Here is a 6158-nt window from a genome sequence, read left to right on the forward strand (position 1 = left end):
TTACCCTTCCCCCTCCCTGTGTCCTCAAGTCCATTCTCTACGTCTGCATCTTTATTCCTGTCCTGCCCCTAGGTTCTTCAGTACCATTTTTTTTTTTAGATTCTATATATATGTGTTAGCATATGGTATTTGTTTTTCCTCTTTCTGACTTACTTCATTCTGTATGACAGACTCTAGGCCCATCCACCTCACTACAAATAACTCAATTTCGTTTCTTTTTATGGCTAATATTCCATTGTATATATGTGCCACATCTTCTATATCCCAGTCTGTTCTGATTGATTGATTTATGCATGCTTGCTGCGCCGGGTCTTAGATGCGGCATGCGGGATCTTTAGTTGCGACATGCATGCAGGATCTAGTTCCCCAACCAGGGATCAAACCTGGGCCCCCTGCATTGGGAGTGTGGAGTCTTACCCACTGGACCACCAGGGAAGTTCCAGCCCCAGTCTGTTCTGACGTCCTAGAGGCAATGTTAGTGAGCACCCAAGCAGATTCAAGTTGAATGGGACTAAAGTCAGTTCTGCCCAAGAAGGACACAAATTTTGGAATCAAACCAGCCCAAATTATGTTGTCTACAGGAGGCTGTTTTTCCTAGAAGGCAGTTTCCCAGCAGCTTGAGTCGCTTGGAGCTGGCTTTCTAAATTGTTGCTATTGATGCCTTCGACAGTATCATCAACAGACCAATTTACAGTGCCCTGGTCGTTTTGGTTTTCTTGCAGTGGAGAAGCAGCAGCCTCAAGAAGCAACCCTACATTTCTCCTTTTCAGCACCTGGTCATCCTTCTTAGCTTACTAGCTTTCCTCAGCTCCACATTAACCAGTGTTCAGTGCGGCCTCATTTCTGTACTATCGTGCCCTTGAATCTGTTAAGGCAGGCAGATGGTGAGTTAGCATTCCTGTTGCTGGACATGGTTATGAGACACAGGGAGAAAGCTACAGAGCCAGCTCAGGTTTCCACAGGAGGCTGTGCAGACCCTATAGCTTCTTGACTTAAGAAAACTTGGGGCTAGAAATGGAAGGAAGCTGAGACATATTCAAGTCTCTTCTTTCTAGATATTCTCTAAGCATGTGATTTCCCCTGATTCTTCAACCTCTTGCCACGATGTGCCCCAAATGATTTTCCCCACCACCCTGTAGAATACTAGAAATTCTCTCCATTAGAGTAATTCATCTGAGTTTGCTGTAACTTCACAGTGCCCCTATTAAAGTGCACATGCTACCAGGAAGGACAGAAGGATACTTTGTTGTGAATAGAAAAGGGATTGGAGAAATTATTGTGTGCTGGATATGGTGGTGATCAGGTATCAGAGAAGGTAATGATAATAATAATAATAACACTTACGTAGCATTTATTATCTGCGAAGCCCTGTTCTAAATGTTTTATATTTACTTACTCATTTAGTCCTCACAACAACTCTGAGGTAGGTATCATTATCCCCATTTTACAGATGAGATAAGTGAAGCACAGAGAGATAAAGGGACTAGCTCAGGATCACAGCCAGTAATCTGTGAAACCGGAAAATAAACCATATTTTGGGATCTTCCCGGACCAGGGCACGAACCCGCGTCCCCTACATCGGCAGGCGGACTCCCACCCACTGTGCCACCAGGGAAGCCCCTAAACCATATTTTTAATCACTATACTTCACCACCTTTCATCTAGGAAGGAGATGGGGTGTCAAAGAGGAAAGTCTAGGGTCCCTCTGGTGTCAGACCCTAAAATATGCCCTCTCTACTGAATGCAACTCTTATCACCTTTATCAAAAGATAAAAATAGAAATCCCTGTCTATTTGTCTAGGGCTTCTTTTTCTGAAAAGAAAAAAAGTAAAGAAAAAGAGAGACTTCCCTGGTGGCGCAGTGGTTAAGAATCTGCCTGCCAATGCAGGGGACACGGGTTCAACCTCTGGTCTGGGAAGATCCCACATGCCACGCAGCAACCAAGCCCGTGTGCCACAACTACTGAGCCTGCGCTCTAGAGCCCGTGAGCTACAGCTACTGAAGCCTTCACGCCTAGAGCCCGTGCTCCGCAACAAGAGAAGCCATCGCAATAAGAAGCCCGCACACTGCAATGAAGAGTAGTCCCTGCTCACTGCAACTAGAGAAAGCCTGCACACAGCAACAAAGACCCAACGCAGCCAAAAATAATTAAAAAAAAAAAAGCCTCGAAAAGAAAAATTGCACATGGCAGCAAATACTCATACAGAGGTAATAGATACACATACCACACAGAGAAACATAAATTCATATTCTTAGTTTTAGCCTCTGATTACTGAAGGAATCAGAAAAACTGAGCTTTGAGATCACCAAAACACATCTCTGTTTATACAAGATTTTGCTATTTCTAACAATGCTTTTTTGCTAAGGAATGTTCCCACGGACAACTGTCCAAGTGGCATGTGCCATCTGGTAGGTCCCATATGCAGCTTTCATACTCTCTGGACATAAGCAAGGAATTCACAGGACAGATAGATGGGTTTCTAGCTCTAATGCTTCCCTCCTCCTTGCAAAACAACAGATTCCTTATACAGGATCCTATGAGAAAAGATGAAAGATGGATTTATTGGAATAGAATCTAAAGACTTGCCATTCCCACAGCCACTTCTAAGAAGACAACCACAAGTGATTCCTTGATCATAATCTGCCACGTTTTATGTCATTTAACCCTGTTTTCTAGGCCCCATCTGACTGGGCCCCAAGCAATGCAAGTATGGGCAAAAGAGAGACTGTCAACCATTAGATGACCCCAAATAAGAATGCTAATAAGGGTATGCTAAATTGGATAAAGATTAACGGACACGATCAACTCTTGGGGAGCTCTGAATGCAAGACAGAGAGCTGCTGTTGGCTTCCTACAGTTACTGCTGAATTCTGAGCAGTAATGAATAACGTTCCACTGTCATGTGGCCTGGCTGTGTGACTGTGGACAGTTTCCTTATTTCCTCACATAGCCTCACATTCATGACCCATCGTGTGAGACAACCTGATCACCTCTCTCCCATGCAGCTTGAAAAAGCCCTATCAAAATGGCAGGTTCAACTGTCAACAGCAACAAGCACAAAGCCGAATCACTGAGCAGCAGTCACATGACAAGTGGACTTGTTAGCAGTTTAGCCAGCAGCTGGTCTGGACAAAGACAAAGAGGGTGGCAATATGGAAAAATGGTTTGATTATCAGGCGTGAGGGAGTCTTTGCTTATTCATAGGCAGAATCCAAGAGGGATAAGCTGTTTCACTGCCTTCAGGGTAGTATATAAAATAAAGGGACATTGCCGATCCAGGAGAAGGCCTTCACTCCATCAGACAGAACTTCCAAGAGCTAGGATATCTGCAGCAATTCAGGCAAATCATCCGGGAATCTTTCCATTCCTAATAATTAAGGATCTGTGAGACAGAGTTAGCAAATTTTTTTCTATTAGGAGGCATACAGCAAACATATTAGGCTTTATGGATCATAGAGTCTCTGTCACAACTACTCAATTCTGCCTTTTTGTACAAAAGCATCCATAAACACTTCATAAACAAATGGGCATGGCTATGTTCCAATAAAACTTCACTAAGTCAGATGGTGGACAGACGTGGCCCACAGTTGTAAGGCAAAAGTCCTTTTTAGAGCCAACTTCTTCAAAAATATAAGTCGGTTTGAAGGTTCCAAGTGGAAAAAGAAACAAAGCAAAACTAAAGAGCGTCCTACATACATGAAAGGCCTTCTAATCCTTTGAAATACATTAAAATCATTTATCATTGAAAATAAAGTGAAAGTATATGGACAGATCACCTAGACCCATTTTCTTATTTATTTATTTATTGTCTGCGTTGGGTATTTGTTGCTGCATGCAGGCTTTCTCTAGCTGTGGCGAGAGGGGGCTACTCTTCGTTGTGGTGTCATTGTGGTTCACGGGCTTCTCATTGCAGTGGCTTCTTTCATTGCAGAGCATGGGCTCTAGGCACACGGGCTTCAGTAGTTGCACCAGGTGAGCTCAGTAGTTGTGGCTCGCGGGCTCTAGAGTGCAGTCTCAGTAGTTGTGGCGCACGGGCTCAGCTGCTCCGCGGCATGTGGGATCTTCCCGGACCAGGAATCGAACCCGTGTCCCCTGCATTGGCAGGCGGATTCTTAACCACTGGGCCACCAGGAAGTCCCGACCCATTTTCTTACAATAACTGATATTGTACCAAAGTTAAAGTCACTCAATAAGATCAACACTGAAGAGTCATCAGTCAGGACAAGCTTAGGTTAGCTTAGGCTATTGTAGCAAACCTCTAAAGCATAGTAGCTTAAAACAACAAAAGTTTATTTCTGGGTCATGCTACCTGTGGGTCAGTAGGGAGTCTTCATGGTTGTAGCTTCTCTGACAGAACTACCTATCTCCAACATTACTGATCTTGGTGCCAGAAGGAAAGAGGGCTTTGGAAGGTCATACTCCAGCAACTGAAGGCTCAGACATCATTTCTCCTTAAAATATACTGGACAGAGCTCATAATATGGCCCCCCTCCCCTCACACAATGGGACCAGGAAGTGAAATTCTATCACGCAACAGAAGATGAAAAGCCAGGAATACTGAGTGAGCAGCATGAGTGACTATCACATAGCAATGGTTAAGTCACTTTTACCTGGATGATCACAAAATGAGATTTTCTTATTAAAAACACATTTCTGATATACTGGTTAGCCAGAAACCAATGTCAACTTCATTTACATTAAAATTTCAAAGTGCTCAGTATACTCTTCCTTAGTGTCTAAGGATTTGGCAATGGCAGGACTTGAGGTCATCATTATGAGTATCAATTCTTAATGTCCACACTGGTAAATGCAGAGAATACAGTAGACTGAGTGTTTACTGACCACAGGACATAACCAGAAGCTGTGTTGGGGGCAGGGCTCTCCCAGGAAATTTTGAGGACAGGATACACAGAGTGGTTTTTCCGCAGCCCTCTCCAAGACCAGCATGTATTTCAGAATTCCTTAGCTCCCTACTGCAGTCTTCTGGACCAGCTTTGATGGTATAGCAGGTGCTGTTCATGTTCTATGCCTATATACACTTGGATTCCTTTACTATCGTTGCGTAGCACAGGCCCCGGACGCGCGGGCTCAGCAGCCATGGCTCACGGGCCCAGCCGCTCCGCGGCATGTGGGATCTTCCCGGACCAGGGCACGAACCCGTGTCCCCTGCATCAGCAGGCGGGCTCTCAATCACTGCGCCACCAGGGAAGCCCTCCTTTACTATTTTCATATGCACCAGCCAGTGGGTGTGCTTTAACTTCCATAAGTCAGTATCTGTGTCTCTTTGTTTGTTTTTCTTGGATGACTGCCCTCAGGTTACTGAAACGCCTTTTAAGAGCCAGATGTTCTTTCTTTATTTATTTTTAACATCTTTATTGGAGTATAATTGCTTTACAATGGTGTGTTAGTTTCTGTTTTATAACAAAGTGAATCAGCTATACATATACATATATCCCCATATCCCCTCCCTCTTGCGTCTGCCTCCCACCCTCCCTATCCCACCCCTCTAGGTGGTCACAAAGCACCGAGCTGATCTCCCTGTGCTATGTGGCTGCTTCCCACTAGCTATCTATTTTACATTTGGTAATATGTGTATATATGTCCATGCCACTCTCTCACTTCATCCAAGCTTGGATGTCCTCAAGTGGTGCTGGGAAAACTGGACAGCTACATGTAAAAGAATGAAATTAGAACACTCCCTAACACCATACACAAAAATAAACTCATAATGGATTAAAGACCTAAATGTAAGGCCAGACACTATAAAACTCTTAGAGGAAAACATAAGCAGAACACTCTATGACATAAATAACAGCAAGATCCTTTTTGACCCATCTCCTAGAGAAATGGAAATAAAAACAAAAATAAACAAATGGGACCTAATGAAACTTGAAGCTTTTGCACAGCAAAGGAAACCATAAACAAGACAAAAAAACAACCCTCTGAATGGGAGAAAATATTTGCAAATGAAGCAACTGACAAAGGATTAATCTCCAAAATTTACAAGCAGCTCATGCAGCTCAAGATCAAAAAAGCAAACAACCCAATCCAAAAATGGGCAGAAGACCTAAATATACACTTCTCCAAAGAAGATATACAGATTGCCAACAAACACATGAAAGGATGCTCAACATCACTAATCATTAGAGAAATGCAA

General features: G+C 43.5%; 1 protein-coding gene and 1 pseudogene across 1 annotated transcript in view; both read right to left on the reverse strand.

The window, feature by feature from the left end:
• Positions 1–912, reverse strand: part of LOC102989712 (importin subunit alpha-1-like) — a 2330-nt pseudogene extending 1418 nt beyond the window's left edge.
• Positions 1–6158, reverse strand: part of STARD9 (StAR related lipid transfer domain containing 9) — a 127377-nt gene that overhangs the window by 90413 nt on the left and 30806 nt on the right. The gene's annotated exons all lie outside the window — the stretch shown is intronic.

This window comes from Physeter macrocephalus, chromosome 11 (genome assembly GCF_002837175.3).
Source record: "Physeter macrocephalus isolate SW-GA chromosome 11, ASM283717v5, whole genome shotgun sequence".
NCBI classification, from domain to species: Eukaryota; Metazoa; Chordata; class Mammalia; order Artiodactyla; family Physeteridae; genus Physeter; species Physeter macrocephalus.